Below are 26557 nucleotides of genomic sequence, written 5' to 3'. Positions count from 1 at the left end.
CTTCGAACAGAACAGTAAACATCCTGCGCAAAACATTAAACATTCGTTCTTTGCTTCCCTGTTGATACCATTCTTTTTATGCTGTCATCTGTCACTGCCAGTGATGGAGGTATTGTTCTATATTGGTGACAACATGCACGCTAGTTTAAAAGTTATGAAATGTCTCGGCAGAATAACTAACAAACAGTCATTATTTTAATACAAGTCTGTCCATAGATTTGAATGTAGGATGTTAGACGTTGAAACTATAAATACTACATATGTTGCCAGAACACTTCAGAGTCTATCGAATATGTTGCCAGAACACTTCAGAGTCTATCGAAAATGTTGCCAGAACACTTCAGAGTTTATCGAATATGTTGCCAGACACTTGAGAGTTTATCGAACATACACTGTACCCTATGATTAGTTATGAAAGTACAATGAGATATTAGACTCTGTTAATTGTAAATTTGAATAATAAATGAGAATGTATCCTTGTTAAATATAGCATGACGTCATATTCATAATTTAATTACCATAGTCTAATATGGTAATTATACATATGACGCCATACTACCTTTAACAAAGCAATATTCTCGTTTCTTATTCAGGTTTACAGTTACCATAACCTAATATGGTAATTGTAAATATGAATATGATAATTGTGGATATGAATAAGAATGAGGAGATCGGCTTGTTAAAGGTAGCATGACGTCGTCCGATTCTTTGCATACCGACCGAATGAGTGGCTGTCAGCTCATCAAGCTATGAAAAATGGCCGGAGACAACGCCCTGACTGGCAACTTGCTTGAATTAATTACGGCCACAATGTTATTACCAAGATTACCTGTATTACTAATTGAGAAGCTGTTGCTGAATACGCAGGGGATTCGTCGTCCGCGCAGGGTGAGATATTTTAACGAGAGCTTGTGCGATGCGTCTTAATCCAACTAGCCTAAATTGAGTACGTTTTCCGATTTTATCTAAAGATGCGTTAGAAACCTAGGATTCTTATATCTATGTTAATAATTGTGATATTCATCATATCCTTGTTAATCGTAATTTCTTGCATGCCTTAAAAAAAACCTGTTTATCAGATCTCATCGTTAGCCATAAAGAAGTTAGTCAGAAGTCGTGCATGAACAATACCTGAATTTCTCGCAATGTAATGCCACTCACCGTAACCAATTATAACTGTCATATACCGTTAGACCTTGTAAATGATGCCAGCAATATTATTTTTAATTTCATGTAGTTCTTGGTTGCTTTTTTGATTCCTTTTCCTTTGTATCTAGATAGCAAAGTTATTTTTAGTGTAGTAAAAAAAAAAGACTGAATCATTCGTACGTTTTCCCGTAGAGAAACAATACTTTTCCTTGGCCAACATTACAGCGTGTCAAAGAATTTGTTAATTAACTGATACAGACAACATGCCGGAGAAATTTATATTAATTTCCTGGTAACAGAGACGAAATTTAGCTCACATAAATTCATAATCCTGCGATGATTATTGCGGATATACTTGACTTACGTAATTTTATTGAAGTCTGCTGGAACACTTAACAAAATAGTAAGGGAGAGCTGTGCTCATAACCCTAGCTTCCCCTTTCAATTTTGTTAAACGTTCCAGCAGACTTCGCTATAAAAAAGTAAGTCAAGTATATCCTCAATAATCACAGCAGGGTTATGAATTCATATGAGCCAATTGCTTCTCTGTCACCAGGAAATTAATATAAAGTTCCCCGGCATGTTGTCTGTGTCAGTTAATTAACAGATTCTTAGACACTGTAATGTTGGCAAAGTTAAAGAATTGTTTCTCTACGGAAGGTGTACGAATGATTCAGTCCTTTTTTTTTTTTACACTAAAAAATAAAAAAAATTTTGCCCTGTAGATACAAAAGAAAAGGAATCAAATGAGTAACCAAGAACGACATGAAATTATGAAAATAATATTGCTGGCATCATTGACAAGGTATAATGGTGTATGACAGTTAGAACTGGTCACGGCGAGTGACATTACGTTGTGAGAAATTCTGATACTTTTTGTACACGACTTTTGACTCATTTTTTTGTGGATAACCATGAGATCTGATAAACAGGTTATTTTTTAAGGCCTGCGAGGAATCATGACATTCTATATAGAGACAGTAAAGAATTTATTTTAGCTTTGTAGTGATATCTTTCACATTGTCTTCAGATTTCAGTAGACTTACTTGGTAATTCAGCCTAGAGGGCCCTGATTGCGTTTGCAAAAGATGTTTACCAAACAAACAAAATTTCTTAAAATACCCCTTGTGAAAAGGCAAGAAGTGGCAAAAGCTGCAAATGAAATCTGGTACCTGTATGGTACATGGAAAATTAGAATGCACCTTGAAAGAAACACTCCTCTCTTTTCTTGACTGTCACGTCACCCTTAATTTGCTCACACAAGTGCTCACAAGAAATATGAAATCAAAATGCTCATAACTATTTTTTTTAATAGCAAATATTAAACTTCATGTTAAGGACATTTGAAGTTATTCAGTATAAAATCTAGAATGGAGATGTATTAAACAGTTCTAATGATCCCTGTTTTTGGGGGCTGTCAGGTAATCAATGGACACAATATCTCAAAATAATCAATTTTGTAAATCTCCTTTTTGCGTACAAATGGGACATCTCAGAGTATATAACAGTCTCCTTTTTCACTCTGGTTTATTGATGCGAAGAACTGCTGTTTCTTTTATATATATATATATATATATTATATATATATATATATATATATATATATATATATATATATATATATATATATATATATATATATATATATATATATATATATATATATATATATATATATATATATTTATATATATATATATATATATATAATCTACTAATCACTTTACCAGGTACGAATATAATTGTAATAACCACAATGGCCTGTTAACCTCTCGAATTTTTCACTTTCTAGATACGCTTGTCATGACAAAGCCTTGGCTCCAAATACAAGAATATGAAGTAATCAGAATTACTTCAAATTCTTGCATTTCGATCTAATGCTTTGTAGTGGCAAGTGTATTAAAAAAGTGTGAAGAATTTGAGAAATATATATATATATATATATATATATATATATATATATATATATATATGTGTGTGTGTGTGTGTGTGTGTATAAATGTATATATATATATATTTATATATGTGTATATATATATATATGTGTGTGTGTTTGTGTGTATAAATATATTATATATATATATATATATATATATGTATATATATATATATATATATATGTATGTGTTTATGTGTATAAATATATATATATATATATATATATATATATATATATATATATATATATATATATATATATATATATATATATATATATATGTATACATACATATAGTTTTTAGTTTATTGCAAATACTACATTGAAGGTAAAGTAAATGAATGCAACTCTAGCTCTTTTATGCATTTACCGTTTGTACATCTTCAGAAGAATTACAAAATATTTCTAAAAAGAAAATAACAAAAAGAAGAAAATGAAAATAAAACTGTCAAAAGTCACAACATTTGGAAAAGCCTTAACATAAAGGGAAACATTGCATTTTCAAATAACTAAGAACGCAAGTAAACGCAAGTACTCACAATGGTACTTACTTTATGTACAGTAATTACTTTCTAATTTCCAAGCAGCCGCGAGTGAAACTGATAAGTAAAAGAATTCTGGAAAGAAAGAAGGAAAGTCAATGATAGCCACAAACTTCCCAGGAAGGCTGAGGGTGGAAGGAGGGTTTGCCCCCACGAGCGGTCGGCGAAAAATCTTCCCAGGAACGGGCCATCTGTAATAATAACGGGCAGATTTCGTCAAATATGGTAATTGGAAATGCAGCCCTGCAGTTATTTCATCTGGTATTAAGTACTGGTTATCGCTGCAGTGCAGCTCAGAGAAGTCTCCATTACGTTCAATGAGATTATTGTAGTTCCTGTACATGACACAAATGTTTTGATTTTGTATTCCTGCTCCAAATCTAAATTTGTGTGTGACGAGCAAATTAACAAACTGGTTTCTTCAAATCCTTGCGTGTTAACAACTGATGTTTTGAGCAGCATGCTATCGTCAATTCACCTATTATTATTAAGAGCGTGTAACTTAGCTGTGGCACGGTGTTCATAGTTTACTTGCAACATATGAATTATTGTTAGGTATTGTTTTACCGTAGTTTGAAAAACATATTGTATTTCTTGAGACTGTTTCATAAATTCACTTTTATAGGAGCGCATGCACGTGTTTAGGACTTTTCCAACTTGCCCCACCAGCTATAAATTGAAAGGGGGGGGGGATAATTGTCCATGAAGTGAACAGAGATTCTTAGAATTGTTATAAGTCACACGAGATCGACGATCACCTTCAAGGTCTAGAAAACGTATTCATCGCCATTTTTACAAACATAAAGAACCCTAAGTAGATGATGACCATAAATCTGTGCAAGAAGATCTCCGCAAACTGAAGACTGATTTTGCGGCAAAGGACAATTTCACCTGCATCGGTCTGAAAGGTCTTAAATAAAAAAAAATCTTCCAGTTTACCTGGATAAGCGAGTTCTGCCAGTCATTGTGCGCATCTGTACTTACCCGTGTGAAGTGGAGGTTTCAGCGTTAGTTGGAAATGGAGCAAGACAAGGAACGAGCTTGACGTGGCGAGTGATTCTGTGATGTGCGTTGAGCAAAACGCCACTATAGTTATTCCCCGACTGGTCGGGCAGAAGATGCACCATCACCCATCCTACCGATGAGAACCACCAAGGCACCGCGCGTGACACATTCACGCAAGTTTCACGCTTCCATCTATTTATTCCTCCTCCTACTGTAGATGTCCCTGTATATCTAAAATCCTTAAATGTCTCTCTGACGACTTGGTTTTTCCACCATTCGGTTGCTCACCACCTTCTACTAAAGTTCCGTAATATGAGCCAGAAATCTTGCATCAAAGCAATGATAAAACCAGTGAAATGCTTTCAAGATGCACTACAGCTTGCAGAAGGAATCATAATTCACTATATGAGTTATATATTTTATATTTATATTTTTCATTTATTTTTTTTTATTTTTTGTGTATTGATATTCATTTATTTATTTCCTTTTATTTTTACATTTTTATTTTTATTTGCCTATCTAACTATCCAGGATTTCTGACGCTACCTTGGAGTTCTTTAGCAAACGCTAAGGCAAGTGCCAGATTAGATTAATATTAATTAATAAGGTACCTCATCTTTGATTTCAGCTTTTTATGAACTGCCCATACCTCGGACGAGGTTAATCCCTCTTTTTATCATTTTATCAAAGGAAGCATAGTTGATGTAAGCAGCAGATGGCCGCTAAAGAAAATGATCCGAACTGTCTCATATTAAGGCTGATAAAACTAATCAGACAATTCTGGAAAGTACAAGGGGTATCCCTGGCCATGGGCACCAGTCCCGCAGGGCTTCAGCACATGTGAGCATTGCTTTCAAGTCACCAAATCCAACATCATGATCTTTGACCCAAGTTCCAGTCTTGTTTAAATAACATGCATTCTGAAAACTTATCTATGCCTGTTGTTTTTTAGATCCCGTCTCCCTTAACCCCTTCGTAGAAAATGAGATTACAAATTTAATAATGAAGGAGTGACCAATTGAATTTCAATCTTGCTTTCATTACTATTAGAATATGATTGATTATATTTTGACGATTTTTGTTATGTTGCCTCTTAATTGCTTGTTTAGAAAATAAGGTTGTCATTTCAAGTACTGTAACTTGAAACAAATAATCGAGATGCCAGCAAATTCTAAAAGTTTACCAGGAATCTTAATCAACTGGGAACTATATTTTTTGGTGTCTCTGTCTTATCCCTATCCTTTGTCAGGTGTTAATAAAACTCACTTTTTGGTGATGTAGCCGAGTTTGCCTTTCAAGTGTCTGAAGTTACTCCTTACTTGAAAAATCTCTCTCAGTACCAAATATAAGTTGTTATTAATGCACGACAGAAACAACAGGAAAAAGGTAAGACAAATACTGAGCTATGTCGGCGTGTGGCTTGTATGTCGCTGCGTAGGTACGGGATTCCTGAAGATTCTGAAGAGCTTCTCGGGCTGAAGAAGCAGAATGACTTGGTCACGTTGGCCAAGACTCCTGTATCTGGCGTGTCGCACGAAATTTATGGGACTTCATGTTCGGCAGCTCGGTGTGTGAACCAGTTTTACTACACCAGTGCTATTGGTTATGATCCACAGTTCATTGATTTTGTTATGGGCTGGTTTAAGTAGTAACGGTGATCAAAAATAAGAAATGAATGTGGTTTCATCCCAAAAAGGCGTTTTCTGTTTCCCTGTACTGCTTGAGGATCTAAAAATGTTACCTTTATGTGAGTTAAGTATACCTTAGTGTAACCAGACCACTGAGCTGATTAACAGCTCTCCTGGGGCTGGCCCGAAGGATTAGACTTATTTTTCGTGGCTAAGAACCAATTGGTTACCTAGCAACAGGACCTACAGCTTATTGTGGAATCGGAACCACATTATACCGAGAAATGAATTTCTGTCACCAGAAATAAATTCCTCTGATTCTTCATAGGCCGGTCCGAGAATCGAACGCGGGCCTAGGAGAGTGCTAGCCGAGTACGATGTGGACCCATCCAATGAGGAACTTAAATGTTCAAAAAGGGGATGAAATGCAATAGTATGGGATCCAGAACATATCTTATATAGTTTATGAATATAGCTCATGGTCTCTGATAATATTTTCAAGGTCAAGGGCCGTGTGACCTTTACATAATGCGAAGCGGGCAGCGGTATCAAGACAAAAGTTGGAGAACCGACATTCGCCAATACTTCGAATCTTTTGAGCTTCACTTTTCAGTTACAAAAGATATTACAGCATTCGTTTTTGTAGTCGTTTCATGTTAAGGTTTCTTTTGCATTTTAACCAGTCTATGACATGAATGGTACAACATTCGTACGAAAATGATGAAGCGATTGACTTGATATTTGTTACTCACTCCTCCACATCTGTATCTTTTAAATCTAACGAGTTTTTTACCAATTTTTTTTCCAAATATATTTTAACCCACATCGTACATGATTATTTTATATGCAAAACCAGTACTACAATTGGGTGAATTTTTAATCCAAATGTTTTCGAATTTTACTAATTTCTGCTACAAGAACATAAGTGCTCAAACCCCGTCATTCTTGAAGCATCAACGTTAAAATGCAAAACAAGATATCTATCTATATAGATAAATGTGTATGTGTGTGCGTTTGTGTGTATGAATTTATATATATATATATATATATATATATATATATATATATATATATATATATATATATATATATATGGAGAGAGAGAAAAAAATATATTGTGGATATGCTGTACTGTATATCTATTCAGGAAGTAGGTATGTGCAACTTCAAGAGAAAATTGGAACGCCAATGTTTACCTTTCTTGGAACCGGGATGTTTGCTTTTCTGAAACGCATGATTACCTTCTTTCGCTCGGGGCTATGAAACGCCGCGAGAGCTCTTGGAGCAAGTTGAAGAACTTGTTTACGTCAGAGTAGTTGCGATAAAAGAACTAATGCAGCAGGTATACTGCAAACATTGTGCGTGCAGTGAATGGATAAACCAGTCGCTGAAGTAACTAATTGTTCCTTGAGAAGTGTGAAAATGAATGATTATCATCTATGTGGATTTGGAGTAGACTCAGACATGTATAGGTAGTTGTTTTTGGCCATGAAGCGCGATGGGGCACAATTAGAGCAATTTTATTCGCCGGGGACACTAGGAGAACAATCAAGGATTAGGTTAGAACCACTGTGAACTTAAGTTTGGAAGAGAATTGGGAATCCAAGTTAAACAGGCAGACAAGGCAAAATTTCTAGAAAAGTAGCCAAATGGACAATAAGACCAAGTTTTGGAATCTCTTGTTGTTTACCCTTACTAGTGCACCTAGAAAATACGACAGTCATAATGCAGCTGACACAACCTCTTGAAGGCAGTCGTTACCCCTAACGCCAATGGAATTTGTTACTATTAAAACCAGAGATTTGGAACGGATGGTTTAGGTGGTATGGTAATACGAGATTTGGCTCCCGTAAAACTAAGATTTTAATGATTAGCCAGTCTTTCGCTTTGCATAGGTCTCCCAGCAATGAATGAGTTTGTATATCTGGCAATACTGAGCACTACTTCCTACTCCACGTTTCTTTCTTGAAACACTGGCAATACTGATCATTGTCACTGTCGAACTTCCTAGTTCCAGAGGTCCATTGTTCCTCACAGTGTTGTACTGTGGAACAGTCTCCCTGAGGATGTTGAGCAGCTAGAACCACCAAAGTTCAAGCGAAGATGCAAGATAGTACCATCCTATAACAATTCTCTCTGTATTCTAACAATTTATTTACATTTTTATCTATGTATTTATGAATTTGTTGATTAATTTTTTCTTTTCTAATAACTGATCTCTTCTTTCGGTATTTCCTATTACCTTCTGTTCTTACTTCTTTCAAATGAACACCATATTCGTTGGAGGCTTGAATTTCAAGTCAATGGCCTTTGTGGGCTTGTTCCATATTAAGAGGGTTCATCTTCTTAATAATAAAAATATTAATAACAGGTAAGTAGCGTTCATAAAGCTCCCTGTATTAATATCGCATATTTAAGATCGTTTGTTCTTCCGTTATGAACTATTGTTCTCCTATTTGGATGTAAATTTCTTGGAATCTTGATCGTTTACATGAAATTGTTTAAAGGGATGGTTTCTTTTTTCTAACAACTAAAATTATCGTTGGAAGATAATCGCATTATCTATAATTTCTCTTTCATGGAATTTACATTCTTATAGTCTTGGTCTCCGCAATTAGATTCAGTTTTTTATACCCAAATCTTTCCCTAAGAGAATTTGATGAGAAAGCTACGCCCTTTATCAGTTTCAATAATGGCAGGAGTGAACCAATTTTTTTCACAAATTAGTTGATAGCCTCTATTATATATTTTCCAGGGGTGGTCTGTAACAGAGTAGCTTAAGCAGAACTAAGCTTTACCCGCATTTAGGTGCGGCGTGTATGAGTGACACAATATCTACTTCTGTGTTTTGTATAACGCAATGACCTACCAAAGGTTACACGTGAGTTTTTGTTCCATTAAAGTTTGGGCAACACCACTTGCTGCAGGATAGTCCAATCAGCGTTGAAAGGCAAGCGGGACATCGCTTTTTCACGAGGACTGTTTCATCTGTATAATAACCTAAAGCCCCACTTGGTACATTGTCAAAAGATCCAGCTATTACTCGGAGAGATGCAGACCTACGATTGAATGATTCTTGGGTATGGGTTGATGGGTGTCTGCTTTTGCTAGAGATTTATCTCTCTTAGACAGAGTGGTTCGTGGTGGTAGGTTTCTGTTTCCTAATAGCAGCAGTTATGACTTGGACCATCGACGGATGGTCTCTTGTTCGTCACTTTTTCATAAGTTGTGTTTCAGCAGAGATCTCTCACATTCACAATTGAGCCCTGATCCCCTTAACCTGCCGAGAGAGAGCAACCAGATTCGCAGAACAGCAGCACCAGTATGCAGTAAATGTGCCTCGCTGTCGCAGTTCTCAGTTCCTTTACTCCTCAGGTACTTTATTCCTCTCACCGTTGGACTGTGGAACAGCCTTCTAGAAGATGCCGTGCGACTGGAACTTCAGAAGCGAGAGATAGCGAGCATCTGCTCGTCCTTTCTTAATTCTGCCAAATTCTAGTGCGAGTACATTCTGTTACAGTACTCTAAAGTCAGAGAGCTCTTCGTTGGGAGAGTCGGTAGAGCTGTGGCCTGTCACTCGGTAGACCCGAGTTCGAGTCTCCGGCCGGCTGATGAAGAGTTAGAGGAATTTATTTCTGGTGATAGAAATTCATTTCTCGCTATAATGTGGTTAGGATTCCACAATAAACAGTAGGTCCCGTTGCTAAGTAACCAGTTGGTTCTTAGTCACGTAAAATAAGTCTAATCCTTGGGCCAGCCCTAGGAGAGCTGTTAATCAGCTCAGTGGTCTGGTAAAACTAAGGTATACTTAACTTTTCTAAAGTCAGAAATCATAAGTTACGAAAACATTTCTTCGTAATTCATCCATGAAGTCGTTAATGACTTCTTGTATACGGTTATATTTTGTGTGCCAAAATGTGTCATGAATCCCACATTTTTTGGAGGTCTTCTCTCGAGGATAATCGATTCCATGTGATTGCTCAGTACTGACACTTTCACCTTTGAGATTCATCCATGAAGTCGTTAATGACTTCTTGTATACGGTTTTATTTTGTGTGCCAAAATGTGCCATGAATCCCACATTTTTTGGAGGTTTTCTCTCGAGGATAATCGATTCCATGTGATTGCTCAGTACTGACACTTTCACCTTTGAGATTCATCCATGAAGTTGTTAATGACTTCTTGTATACGGTTTTATTTTGTGTGCCAAAATGTGCCATGAATCCACATTTTTGGAGGTTTTCTCTCGAGGATAATCGATTCCATGTGATTGCTCAGTACTGACACTTTCACCTTTGAGATTCATCCATGAAGTCGTTAATGACTTCTTGTATACAGTTATATTTTGTGTGCCAAAATGCCATGAATCCACATTTTTGGAGGTTTTCTCTCGAGGATAATCGATTCCATGTGATTGCTCAGTACTGACACTTTCACCTTTGAGATTCATCCGGGAAGTCGTTAATGACTTCTTGTATACAGTTTTATTTTGTGTGCCAAAATGTGCCATGAATCCCACATTTTTGGAGGTTTTCTCTCGAGGATAATCGATTCCATGTGATTGCTCAGTACTGACACTTTCACCTTTGAGATTCATCCATGAAGTCGTTAATGACTTCTTGTATACGGTTTTATTTTGTAAATAAAATGTGCCATCATGAATCCCACATTTTTGGAGGTTTTCTCTCGAGGATAATCGATTCCATGTGATTGCTCAGTACTGACACTTTCACCTTTGAGATTCATCCATGAAGTCGTTAATGACTTCTTGTATACGGTTTTTATTTTGTGTGCCAAAATGTGCCATGAATCCCACATTTTTGGAGGTTTTCTCTCGAGGATAATCGATTCCATGTGATTGCTCAGTACTGACACTTTCACCTTTGAGATTCATCCATGAAGTCGTTAATGACTTCTTGTATACAGTTATATTTTGTGTAAATGTGCCATGAATCCACATTTTTGGAGGTTTTCTCTCGAGGATAATCGATTCCATGTGATTGCTCAGTACTGACACTTTCACCTTTGAGATTCATCCATGAAGTCGTTAATGACTTCTTGTATACGATTTTATTTTGTGTGCCAAAATGTGCCATGAATCCCACATTTTTTGGAGGTTTTCTCTCGAGGATAATCGATTCCATGTGATTGCTCAGTACTGACACTTTCACCTTTGAGATTCATCCATGAAGTCGTTAATGACTTCTTGTATACGGTTATATTTTGTGTGCCAAAATGTACCCATGAATCCCACATTTTTAGGTTTTCTCTCAAGGATAATCGATTCCATGTGATTGCTCAGTACTGACACTTTCACCTTTGAGATTCATCCATGAAGTCGTTAATGACTTCTTGTATGCAGTTTTATTTTGTAATTAAAAATGTGCCATGAATCCCACATTTTTGGAGGTTTTTCTCTCGAGGATAATCGATTCCATGTGATTGCTCAGTACTGACACTTTCACCTTTGAGATTCATCCATGAAGAAGTCGTTAATGACTTCTTGTATACATTTTGAGTTATATTTTGTGTGCCAAAATGTACCATGAATCCACATTTTTTGGAGGTTTTCTCTCGAGGATAATCGATTCCATGTGATTGCTCAGTACTGACACTTTCACCTTTGAGATTCATCCATGAAGTCGTTAATGACTTCTTGTATACGGTTATATTTTGTGTGCCAAAATGTGCCATGAATCCACATTTTTGGAGGTTTTCTCTCGAGGATAATCGATTCCATGTGATTGCTCAGTACTGACACTTTCACCTTTGAGATTCATCCATGAAGTCGTTAATGACTTCTTGTATACAGTTATATTTTGTGTGCCAAAATGTGCCATGAATCCCACATTTTTGGAGGTTTTCTCTCGAGGATAATCGATTCCATGTGATTGCTCAGTTTTTGACACTTTCACCTTTGAGATTCATCCATGATTGCTCAGTCGTTAATGACTTCTTGTATACAGTTTTATTTTGTGTGCCAAAATGTGCCATGAATCCCACATTTTTGGAGGTTTTCTCTCGAGGATAATCGATTCCATGTGATTGCTCCAGTACTGACACTTTCACCTTTGAGATTCATCCATATAAGTCGTTAATGACTTCTTGTATCCATGAATTATATTTTGTGTGCCAAAATGTGCCATGAATCCCACATTTTTGGAGGTTTTCTCTCGAGGATATGTAATGTTTTATTTGTTCCTTTTTTTACGTCCTTCGTTATATGTTTGCATAGATTTTAGTCTTCTCTTCTTACCTTGGTTTCTTTCGAGGTGTCCTTCAGATCCTTCACTGGATGATGTGCTATCTTTGTATATTTATTCCTTTTAAATATTGATATCTCTCAGAAAGGCGTATAGAGACGAGATCGGTAATTTCTTCACTTTAATTAGTACTTAATATTATAAAGATCAGTACAAAATTAACAAGTTACAATGATAGAAACGAATCACTCTTGAATCAGTCTATATGGGGAACACGGAAGCGATTGGGAGAAGTACTCTCCCTTGAAGGACACAGTTCTGACTCTCCTCTCCTCGTCGGTCTCTCACTCGTTGAACCCTCAGGAAACTTGCTATCTGTAAATCTCCTCCTCCTTCTAGCCTTATTGGAAGGATTAATCAGCAAGGCCTCCCCTTCAAGTAGCTGATTGGAAGGACTGTAGTGGGTGTGATTCAAATCTCTCCTTAGAGGACTTGATAGGAGGTGATCTTAGGAGGGTGTGGGAAAGACCCTCCCACACATAATTGATTGGAGGTTGAAGAAGTATATCACTTGGGTCAACCCCAAATTCCTGGAACTTCCAAAAACACCTTCCCGGAGAAGGCGGGCTATAGAATCAGCTGTTGTAAGCATTTAGACTGTGCTGACTCATGTTTTGCTTGGCTTCAATGCGAGGCCATTATTTCCCATTTTACGACTGTTTTTATGGCTTAAACACGATATACTGCAATGTAAACATCTCGCGTATTGATAACACGACCCAACAGCATTTGGCCGTTATCACTGTGTTCTTTGCCTCTCTTTACTCTTATTTCTCTCCTTCTCTCTCCTAACTTTTTCTCTTTCTATCTCTCTCTCTCTCTCTCTCTCTCTCTCTCTCTCTTCTATTTAATTTCCCTATCTATTCTACACCACAACATCACTCGGTCACGCTACCTCACACTGTCCTCAGTGTGACAAAAGAATATATTTCAATGGATGATTGCAAAATCACAAATAAAATAAAGCATTTATATGATTGCCCATCAAGTCAATTCTCAAAAAATATTTAAATTGCACAAACTGTGTCAATGCACTAATGCAAAAAAATCAATTAAGAATATATGGTAGAAAATTCACATATATTATATCATGAATCAAAAGAGATACATATACATACATATATATACATATAATGAATTGTTATACTGTAAAATGGTTAATTGTTTTAACACACAATGCCAATAATAATACATAAAGAATTCAGCAGCAAATTATGTGTAAAAGATCATTTTACTCTTCATTGGTCCTCTTTATTTCTGTTATAATCTGCTCAATATTTGAAATTACCACACGTTTGACCAAAATTGCAAACACTATTATTACAATAATGATTATGACCAAATTGAACAGAGACAGAATTGGTGAAACATTTTTTCTTTGTAATAGAAAAATTCATCTACTAAAGCCAACTCATTTATTTGTTTTAACTCTAACTGAGACAGTTTAAATTCTTTAACTTCACTAGAGTAGTTCATGTAGGGCTTATTTTTATGGATTGTGATTTCTGTGAAGACATGAGGTTCATAATATAATTTATTAGGAATAACTAACTTGCAAGTCTTATCAAAAGCATGGACATTATTGAAATTAATTTCAGTACTTACATTATGGCAATTAATAGTTGCTGTTACTGAACTTAGTGAAAACACAAAACTGACTGTTCTACTATAATGGAAACAAAATCATGTTTGGATAATTGTGTACACAGTACTGTCTCTTGATTCTTGTTTTCAATTATTTCTTGAACACAAGGATAGGCATTAGTAGTTTCATACAGGTTGTCAAGGTTGCAAATATACTCTTTATCTTTCAAAAGTATACAATCTCTTAATTGAGCATCAGTAATAAATGACATCATTAGTCCATGTTCTTCTAATGCAAAATTGATGTGGTTGACATTTGAGATAATTACGTTTTCCTTTATCAACATGGGGAAAAGGATGTATGGACATCAGTACATCTGCCTCTTTTTGATTAAAAGGTAAAATTAGAAGGATCTTATTCTTAACTACCTTGGTGGTTATCAAATTATAATAGACCATTATATCCTTTACCATAGGGGTATAATGTCCTTCTACCAAAAATCACTAATTATGCCCTCTAATTCTCTTGGGTTTATTAATGTTGGACTTAATATTCCTTTATAGGCTAACAAAATGGCATTTAATAGATCTTTATGGTCTTGCAATACAATCCTAACATTGTTCATAAATGTACTTAAATGTTGTTCATCTGTTATTATCTTAATCTCTTTGGTAATGTTTGTGTTCACTTGATTAATAAATTCCTTTATTTTTTTCAATTCCTTACTGTTTAAGTTTTGAGAGCTTATAATCTTATTTAACACAATGCCTCTTGTTGCTGCCCATTTCTCCAGTTTGTCTATACGGGCACTTTCTTTTCTACATTAGAGTCTGTCGCGACTCCAAATAATTGATTAAGTGCTGTTCCTATAAAAGGTAAGAGGGATCGTTTGGATCTTGTATTTAACACACTTCCTATGTCATTATCTAGTTTTTCCAACAATGGTAAAACACTGTTATTTTCACTTTTCCTAATTAATGATTTCAATTCCCTTTGGACATCTTTCAATGTCATTTCATTGATAAGCACTGATGTAATGGCAATACTCACTATGCCTAAGTCCTTTATTAATTTCACAGATCCCTTTTTTCTCTAGTAGTGCACCCTTCCGGATCACCACCTCAGATGACACATAAAGCAGTGTTATGATAACCAAGAAGAACCGCATGTTTGTATCTGTAAGAATAAGCCTTATCAGATATTCTGTATACATGAGGTATTTTAATGCCTACACATTGTTTATATCTAATAGTTCAACACTTTACATAAATTTATCTTTTCTTAAATTGTATTTGTTATTTATTGGTTCCTGTTCAACTTCTTTCAATAATTCAACTATTCTCTTATTGGACCAAGAGTCTGTTTTTATTACCTTTACATGATTGGTATGAACAATTCTTTCCTTTAGATCACTCTCACTTATGATCTTTAGCTTATTTAACTTCAACACTTCTAATACCCTGTAAGGACCTTGGAACTTTGCGGATACTTTTACATTAGGACCTTCTGGAACATGATTCTGAACATATACCTGAGCACCTACTACAATTTTTGGTTTAGCTGTATTTTTGTCATAGTATTTTTGCTTGGACACTCTGAGCTTCCTTAAGTCTAGTCCTCGTCTGTTTGATCGTTTTCATATGTACGTCTAGTTTTCCAGGCAATATAGTCATCGTAGTTATAAGTATGTCGGGGTGGTGTTGCATCATCTAGTAACGTATTTGGTAGTCTCTTCTCGTATCCGTATAACAAGTAGTGTGGTGATTCTCCTACTGTCTCATTTACAGTATTGTTTATAGTAAACTGTACGTCTTCAAAGCTAAATCCCAGTCTTCTGTATTAGGTTTAACTAAAGTTTTCAGGATATCCTTTATCTTACGATTCGTTCTTTCTACTGCTCCATTTGAACTTGGTTTATATGCTGTGATTTGACATTTATTTATCTCATAAAATTCACATAATTTTCTTAAAAAGTTCACTAGTAAATTCTGCTGCGTTATCAGAAAGAAGAACTTGGGGACATGAATGTCTCGTAATAATTCTAGATTTAAGAGCTTCTGCTACTGTAATTGCATCTCTATTTCTTACTGGTACGATCTCTACATATCTTGTTAGATAGTCTAAAAAGACTAATATTTGTTTATTCCCCTAACAGTTGTTGAAATGGACCTAAAAAGTCCATAGATACGACCTGAAATGGATTCAACTCCGATGGGTATTTTTCAAGAGGAGCTTTTGGATTTACGTTACCTTTATGTCGATTACAAACTACACAATTTTGTACAAAGTTCTTAGCACCCTCACTACAATGGGGCCAAAAATAGTTTCTGGTTAGGATTCTAGTTGTCTTTTTGATTCCTGGATGTCCTGCTAACTTGTATGAGTGTGTTAGTTCTAAAACTTCTCTGATTAGTGTTTTTTGGATGTATAGTCGAGAATAACCATTCTTCTCTGTTGGTCTTTTATACAATAATCCATTGATTAAAACAAAATCAGGTTTTAAAGATTCATCTATCATTAGTTGTCCTATTATATGCCTGATTTCTGTATCCATTCCTTGCTGTATTTGTACTCTTTCCAAATCTAAATCTACCACTTGACAGCTAAAACAAAAAGTATTAGTGGTAATACATTTCTCTGTTTCTTCTTGGGCTCTGGATAGTGCATCTGCTAGTGTATTAAATTTTCCTGGGATATATCTGAATTCTGGTGCAAATTCTAGTACACTAATGAACCATCTATTGAACTTCATGTTATTTGTAAAAGTTCTCTTCTTAAACAAATCACAAATTGGTTTGTGATCAGTAAGTACATTGACTTTATGTCCTAAAATTATGTGTCTAAATTTCCTTAGACCCCAGTATAATGCTAAACATTCTCTTTCTATTGTGCTATAATTTTTCTCTGCAGCATTCAAAACTCTACTGGCATAATATACTGCCCTCATTCTTGTTTTGTCCTTTTGTAATAATACAGCCCCTAGCCCGGTACTTGATGCATCACAGGCTAAGTAAAAGTCTTTCGAGAAATCTGGGTAGACTAGTACAGGATTCCTGGTCATTTTACTCTTTAGTGTTTGGAAAGCTGTCTCTTGTTCTTTATTCCATTCATATTTGACATCTTTCTTTGTTAATTCTGTTAATAGTTTGGCTATTGTAGCAAAGCCTTTAATGAAAGGTCTATAGTAGCCTACCATTCCTAGGAATCTTCTCAATGCTTTCAAATTGGTAGAGCTGGATATTCAACTATTGCTTTTATCTTGCCTGCTTGCATTCGCAGACCATCTTCACTAATTACATGTCCTAAGTATTCCAAAGATTTCATTAAGAATTGACATTTCTTTAATTTGATTTTTAATCCTGCTCTTCTTAATCTTTCCAAGACTATTTCTAATGTTTTGAGGTGACTTTCTAAATCTTTGCTAAAAATGATAACATCATCTAAGTAAACTGCAACATTTTCTATATCCCCTAATATTTGAAGCATTAATCCAACAAACGTTAAAGGAGCCGAAGTGAGTCCAAATGGCATGACTTCAAATTGCAAGTGTTCCTTGTGTGTGCTGAAGGCTGTGAATGGTTTCGACTCTTCGTCTAAAGGTACTTGCCAGTATCCACTAAGTAAATCTAAAGATGAAAATATCCTTGCACCTCCTAACTGAGCTAACATATCTTGAATCACTGGCATTGGCATCCTGTCGGGGATGGTGTTGGAATTTAACTTTCTATAGTCTATCACAAGTCTCCAATTTCCATCTTTCTTTGGAACAAGTAGTAATGGAGAATTATATGGAGATTTAGAAGGAATGACTACCCCATCTTTCTTCATTTCTTCTATCAAATTATCAACTATGTGTCTTTGGCTTATTGGTAATCTGTAATTAGGAATAAAGAATGGTTTTGTTCCATCATCTAATACAATTTTATGCCTTAGGACATTTGTTCTACCTAATTTATCTCCTTCTATTGCTATTACATCTCTGTATTTTTCTAATACTTGAATTAATCTATCTTTGTTTTCTGGAAAATCTGTTTTATTCACTTCTTTGCTTAATTCAGATGTTTGACCAGTTACAGAGAAAATGCTTCTTCTTCTAATGTTAGTAATGGATTGTTAATAGGTATTCCTTTACAAAAGATAATGCCTGCATAAAGTGTTAGTTTGTTATCTGAGTAGTTCTGGACATAAACTTCACAAGTATCACCCTTCATGTGGACTAAAGAATTATCCATTCTGACAAATTCTGGTAACTCTTCATTTAGTAAAAGAACATCTTTAACTCCTATCTCTTCCTTTCCCTAAGATGTATTTTTGTTAAACACTTTGGATGCAAAATTACCTGTCTGTTTAGTATTAACTGTACTTTATTATCATCAGCAGTGCTTACACAACATACTTCCTCATCTTTTGTTTCTGCAAAGTAACAATGTTCTGCATCTATACTAGTTTCTTCAGTTACTGCTATTATATCATTTATATCTACTTTATTTATTTTCTTTAACAACAGTACCTCATTTACTAATTTCCCTTCATTATCATAGCTGATTACTACATTGCTATAATGTTCTGTATTTATCTCTGCATAATTATCCTCATAAATGTCTTGTTCCCTGTCACATTCAGAACACTGGAGATCACCTTTATTTATTTCTGGGTCACTTCTTTTGTTGGAGGGTATAATTTCTTGATGTGCACATCTTATCTTTCTAGTCTGTAATTTTGGAAATTCCTCCTTTCCGTTACCATTCATTTTAATTTGATTGTTCTCTTGATGATAAGTTATTTTCTGTATGTCTTTGTCGCTTGTTGAAGTCGTCTCAGACAAATTGATCAGATTTGGGTGAAACTTTTTTCTTCTTCAAGCGTAAAGCATACGCTCTTTTTATTATCTTGTGTAACGTTAATCCTTCCTTCTCGGCAATTCAGTATAATTCCACATTTCTTCATTAATTTATATGAGAACAACACCTGTTGGGAAAGAACCTGTCTTCTAGAACTATAAAACTTTCAACAGTTTTATGTGACGAAAGGTCTATTTCTAAGTTCACATTGCCTAAACTTTTATCTGTTTACCCGCTACTCCTTTTATTATCTTGCTTTGACCCTGAATTAGCGTTTCTTTAACGCCTAAGTAACTTGTTAATGTGTGTTTATCTATTATGCTTACAGTACTACCTGAATCCATAAGGACAGTACATAATTTATCCTGTATTGGAATTTTAATGATAGGTAAATCCTTTCTGATTATTTCTTCTTCATCCATGGAAAATACTACTTCTTTACTCTGCAATATGGATAGTGCGGATGAACCTTCACTTCTCCTATTTGCTAATTCTTCTCTTAATTTATCTTCTTGAAGGGACTTTCTTGTGGTATTCTGTGTAGGATAAATTGTCATTGATTTGAAGACTTATTTGATGCTGAGCAGTTACTACTTAATTCAACTATTTCTTTATTTCCTTCTTGTGTTTTAAACCAGCAATTCTTTGTTAAATGTCCTATTTTCTTACAAACCGTGCAGATTCTAGGTTTTCTACACTCATTTGTAAAATGATTTGTATACCCGCAGTTTTGCAGGCTGTCTTGGTCTCGCCCTTGAGCGGAATAGTTCACTTGGGTTGAAGTGTTTGTGTTTGAGTTTGACCATATCTATAAGGTTTGTGTGGTCCACTTTGTTAGATTGTTTCTTTCCCTTTGATCTGGATTCCATTTTCTTTTAGTATTTTGGGCATATTTCCCTTGGAAGGTATTTTGTCTATTTCCTGCTTGTCTGGAATTATCATAGAATTTATTATTCAGTTTAAAATTACGATTATTATTTCTGACTTTCCTTTCATTTTGTGCTTCTGTTGTTCCCACGAATTCCTTGGATAGATTTATCTCTTTCCTTTGGATTTCTTCTCTCATTGTCTTCAATGTTTGAAGGCTTGTTTTTCTGGGATCCAGTTTTATTTTTCTGAAAGCTTTCTTTTCCTCTTCTCCAAGAATATTATATATTGTTCCAAATGACAGGTAATTTAATACATGCCGTAGCTCAACTAATTTCTGGGCACTAGCCCCAAACTGATCCTTGTCTCCTATAGTAATACCTGTCTTCTCTAAATCTTCGCTTATTTTTCTCTATTGCATTCTCCACGCTTGCGTACAAATTAGCAATTGTTTTATATTGTGGGTTAAGAAACCTAGTTAGGTTATATAAACCGTCAGTCTGATTTACTGGTTCCCAGAGTGATAAACAAATTTCTTTAAATTCTATATAGTTATTAAGTTTGCTAAAACTTGTGGAATTCAAAGTTTTATGTGCGTCTCCATGTTCTGAGCTGACGAGCAACAAGGCTTCATTCATCTTAGCTCTTTCATCTGTTATTCCCCCTGAAATTATACGACTATCTGCATCTGCTAGCCAATGATTTACAGTATAGGCTTAGAGTCTGCTTTTGTCAGGATTGGAATCATCCACCTGTCCACAGAAGCGAGTGGCGGTTGTTATGACGGCCGCCTGGTTCATATTAAAAAAATTGTAATGTGCGAGTATTATTAGTATTATTAGTATTGTTACTATTATTATTATTGTTAATAGTATTAGAATGATTAACACTATTTTGGTTCTGGTTATTTGTGTTATTATTGTTAGTATTTCCTTGCACTACAGCGGAGTAGGAATTTAGTCTTGAAATTCGACTTCGTCTAATTGTCGACGGTCTTAAATCGTAATGTGAATGTCTAACAGTGTTCAGTAGTTCATCAAATACTCGTTGCATGTCCACACACAAAAAAATTTTTCACTCAGAGTACATCAATCAAAAAATTTTTCGTTATATTGTACCAAGATTAAAAACAATTTGTCAAATTGTCACACAAAAAAAAATTAAATTCTCTATTGAGTTCAAGTGCACAATTAAAACCTTTTTCAATACTCAAAATAAATTCTTATATGAAATTGGACATCATATCATTAAAATTCATTATAATAAGTACACAAAATTACATATATAACTTCTCAAATAATCATCACCAACCGAGTAAAAAATAGCTAATTCCCTATCTAAATTATTTACTAAATAATTAATTTATCATAGAGAGAGTAATGCTGGTATTTATGCAAAAAGAATTTTATTCACTAGAGAGAGTTTTCTTAATTTTCAATCTTATAGCAAGATGCTAAAAAAATTTATCTTCACTTATTTATTAAGAGAGAGAGTGGATAGTAAATTCCTTACTGTGTTGTGTTGTTGATATCGTGATATCGCTAAATGTTGTTCATTCGGCGGTGAATGTTTCGCTGTCGGATCACTATGTCTGCGTTGTTTTTCCGCTGTGGTTTTCCGCTTTCGGAATCTTGTTGAAAGTTTGTACGTTGTTTTTCTTCAATCACTCGATGCAATGTCGCTAACACTGGGCTTATTATCGCTGTCGGCGTCTTGCTCAATTTGTTGACGGTAACAGTTCAAAATGTTTTTGGCTTCGGGACGCAATAAACTGTTTTATTCACACTCGACGTTCTTGTTGTAAGCTGCTATTCGCTGGAGTATTTTTATTTCTTCTGATATATTTTGTTCGTCGTCGTAAAAAATCTAAGTTCGTTTTGTAGAATTTCGTTTCACTGTAACTTAAATAATTGCACTGATAATTTCATTAATGTTCGTTTGTTTCGTCTCGCCTTCTGGATCCACTTTAGCTGCCACCAATTGTAATGTTTTTATTGTTCCTTTTTTACGTCCTTCGTTATATGTTTGCATAGATTTTAGTCTTCTCTTCTTACCTTGGTTTCTTTCGAGGTGTCCTTCAGATCGCTTCGCGGATGATGTGCTATCTTTGTATATTTATTCCTTTTAAATATTGATATCTCTCAGAAAGGCGTATAGAGACGAGATCGGTAATTTCTTCACTTTAATTCGTACTTAATATTATAAAGATCAGTACAAAATTAACAAGTTACAACGATAGAAACGAATCACTCTTGAATCAGTCTATATGGGGAACACGGAAGCGATTGGGAGAAGTACTCTCCCTTGAAGGACACAGTTCTGACTCTCCTCTCCTCGTCGGTCTCTCACTCGTTGAACCCTCAGAAACTTGCTATCTGTAAATCTCCTCCTCCTTCTAGCCTTATTGGAAGGATTAATCAGCAAGGCCTCCTTCAAGTAGCTGATTGGAAGGACTGTAGTGGGTGTGATTCAAATCTCTCCTTAGAGGACTTGATAGGAGGTGATCTTAGGAGGGTGTGGGAAAGACCCTCCCACACATAATTGATTGGAGGTTGAAGAAGTATATCACTTGGGCCAACCCCAAATTCCTGGAACTTCCACGAAAACACCTTCCGGAGAAGGCGGGGCTATAGAATCAGCTGTTGTAAGCATTTAGACTGTGCTGACTCATGTTTTGCTTGGCTTCAATCGCGAGGCCATTATTTCCCATTTTTACGACTGTTTTTATGGCTTAAACACGATATACTGCAATGTAAACATCTCGCGTATTGATAACACGACCCAACAGCATTTGGCCGTTATCACTGTGTTCTTTGCCTCTCTTTACTCTTATTTCTCTCTCCTTCTCTCTCCTAACTTTTTCTCTTTCTATCTCTCTCTCTCTCTCTCTCTCTCTCTCTCTCTCTTCTATTTAATTTCCCTATCTATTCTACACCACAACAGATAATCGATTCCATGTGATTGCTCAGTACTGACACTTTCACCTTTGAGATTCATCCATGAAGTCGTTAATGACTTCTTGTATACAGTTATATTTTGTGTGCCAAAATGTACCCATGAATCCCACATTTTTGGAGGTTTTCTCTCGAGGATAATCGATTCCATGTGATTGCTCAGTACTGATACTTTCACCTTTGAGATTCATCCATGAAGTCGTTAATGACTTCTTGTATACTATTATATTTTGTGTGCCAAAATGTGCCATGAATCCACATTTTTGGAGGTTTCTCTCGAGGATAATCGATTCCATGATGATTGCTCAGTACTGACACTTTCACCTTTGAGATTCATCCATGAAGTCGTTAATGACTTCTTGTATACGGTTATATTTTGTGTGCCAAAATGTGCCATGAATCCCACATTTTTTGGAGGTTTTCTCTCGAGGATAATCGATTCCATGTGATTGCTCAGTACTGACACTTTCACCTTTGAGATTCATCCATGAAGTCGTTAATGACTTCTTGTATACAGTTATATTTTGTGTGCCAAAATGTGCCATGAATCCACATTTTTGGAGGTTTTCTCTCGAGGATAATCGATTCCATGTGATTGCTCAGTACTGACACTTTCACCTTTGAGATTCATCCATGAAGTCATTTAGTAGTTTTCTCGAGGATAATCGGGTTTGATTCATCTTCTTGTATGACTTCTTGTATATGTTATTTTGTGTGCCAAAATGTGCCATGAATCCCACATTTTTGGAGGTTTTCTCTCGAGGATAATCGATTCCATGTGATTGCTCAGTACTGACACTTTCACCTTTGAGATTCATCCATGAAGTCGTTAATGACTTCTTGTATACGGCAGTTATATTTTGTGTGCCAAAATGTGCCATGAATCTCCGACATTTTTTGGAGGTTTTCTCTCGAGGATAATCGATTCCATGTGATTGCTCAGTACTGACACTTTCACCTTTGAGATTCATCCATGAAGTCGTTAATGACTTCTTGTATACAGTTATATTTTGTGTGCCAAAATGTGCCATGAATCCACATTTTTGGAGGTTTTCTCTCGAGGATAATCGATTCCATGTGATTGCTCAGTACTGACACTTTCACCTTTGAGATTCATCCATGAAGTCGTTAATGACTTCTTGTATACGGTTATATTTTGTGTGCCAAAATGTGCCATGAATCCACATTTTTGGAGGTTTTCTCTCGAGGATAATCGATTCCATGTGATTGCTCAGTACTGACACTTTCACCTTTGAGATTCATCCATGAAGTCGTTAATGACTTCTTGTATACGGTTTTATTTTGTGTGCCAAAATGTGCCATGAATCCCACATTTTTGGAGGTTTTCTCTCGAGGATAATCGATTCCATGTGATTGCTCAGTACTGACACTTTCACCTTTGAGATTCATCCATGAAGTCGTTAATGACTTCTTGTATACAGTTATATTTTGTGTGCCAAAATGTGCCATGAATCCCACATTTTTGGAGGTTTTCTCGAGGATAATCGATTCCATGTGATTGCTCAGTACTGACACTTTCACCTTTGAGATTCATCCATGAAGTCGTTAATGACTTCTTGTATACGGTTATATTTTGTGTGCCAAAATGTGCCATGAATCCCACATTTTTTGGAGGTTTTCTCTCGAGGATAATCGATTCCATGTGATTGCTCAGTACTGACACTTTCACCTTTGAGATTCATCCATGAAGTCGTTAATGACTTCTTGTATACTGTTATATTTTGTGTGCCAAAATGTGCCATGAATCCACATTTTTGGAGGTTTTCTCTCGAGGATAATCGATTCCATGTGATTGCTCAGTACTGACACTTTCACCTTTGAGATTCATCCATGAAGTCGTTAATGACTTCTTGTATACGGTTATATTTTGTGTGCCAAAATGTGCCATGAATCCCATTTTTGGAGTTTTCTCTCGAGGATAATCGATTCCATGTGATTGCTCAGTACTGACACTTTCACCTTTGAGATTCATCCATGAAGTCGTTAATGACTTCTTGTATACGGTTATATTTTTGTGCCAAAATGTGCCATGAATCCCACATTTTTGGAGGTTTTCTCTCGAGGATAATCGATTCCATGTGATTGCTCAGTACTGACACTTTCACCTTTGAGATTCATCCATGAAGTCGTTAATGACTTCTTGTATACAGTTATATTTTGTGTGCCAAAATGTGCCATGATCCACATTTTTGGAGGTTTCTCTCGAGGATAATCGATTCCATGTGATTGCTCAGTACTGACACTTTCACCTTTGAGATTCATCCATGAAGTCGTTAATGACTTCTTGTATACGGTTATATTTTGTGTGCCAAAATGTGCCATGAATCCCACATTTTTTGGAGGTTTTCTCTCGAGGATAATCGATTCCATGTGATTGCTCAGTACTGACACTTTCACCTTTGAGATTCATCCATGAAGTCGTTAATGACTTCTTGTATACGGTTATATTTTTTGTGTGCCAAAATGTGCCATGAATCCCACATTTTTGGAGGTTTTCTCTCGAGGATAATCGATTCCATGTGATTGCTCAGTACTTGACACTTTTACCTTTTAGGTTTCGTAGCACGTGGCTGCGGGTACCCTTGATTGGAGGCCAAGGGTACGTACACTCGGTAAGCGATTCAAAGCAGGAAACTGTTACTTTTCAATGAGAGGCTGAATTGTTTTTGTATGGCCTTGTTTAGTTGTTTGTTCACATATTTTATTCTTTGTTATCTTCTGTTTTTCTTTTGCTACATTTGTGAATCTTTTCTTGTAGAGGCTTGTATTGCGAGTCGATGGTCTTTATACTGTACAGTGTCTCCATGAATGTTTAAATAATTACAATATTTTACGTTGTAAAATATTGTTGCAAATTCTAGGTGCTTTAGAAATTATAATAACGATTATTGAAACATCTACAAACCGACACCTATAAGGATAAGACAACTGATAAATACATTACCTCAGATGATCATTATGTGATATATACTGTGTATGTATTTATGTATATATATATATATATATATATATATATATATATATATATATATATATATATATATTATATATATATATATATATTATATATATAGATATATGAACAATGAACACATGAGGACATGTGTACAGAAATAAATTTCTGACTCACATCGCGACCAAACCCCTGTCTTTCCAATGAGGAGCCCTGCCCGGGAAAATCCCCAGGTACAGGAGTACTTACAGTAGGTTCCAATTTCTTGTATGACTTGTGTGGGTTAATTGACAACACTCTGGCTTCTCATTTGAAAGACCGGATTTCGGTCTCGATGTGAGTCAGAAATTTATACACACCCACATATATACTGTATATATATGTATATATATATATATATATATATATATATATATATTCATATATATATATATATATATATATATATATATATATATATATATATATATATATATTCATTCAGCATGTCACGTAATGATCATCTGAGGCAATGTTTGCAGATGTTGCATCCATCGTCATTTTAATTTCTAAAGCAATTAGAATTTGCAACGATTTCTGGCAAAAAGTTTTGTCTTTTATGTTATTCTTCTGAACCTTATGATGCTTCAGGCCTCGAAGCTTGCTGTATAAACAAATCATAACATACGAAGCTTTCCGACTCTGAAGACACCTGACATTGCCCGGACATGTACTACACATAACATGAAATTAACCTATTAATACTTTCGTGGCATCGTTGCCTCTCAGACTTTCTTGTTCGTCAGAGGTAGAGGCTTTGGAGTTTCTGGC

The sequence above is a fragment of the Macrobrachium rosenbergii genome, chromosome 18, assembly GCF_040412425.1.
Source record: "Macrobrachium rosenbergii isolate ZJJX-2024 chromosome 18, ASM4041242v1, whole genome shotgun sequence".
Taxonomy (NCBI): domain Eukaryota; kingdom Metazoa; phylum Arthropoda; class Malacostraca; order Decapoda; family Palaemonidae; genus Macrobrachium; species Macrobrachium rosenbergii.
This window is presented reverse-complemented; position numbering follows the sequence as displayed.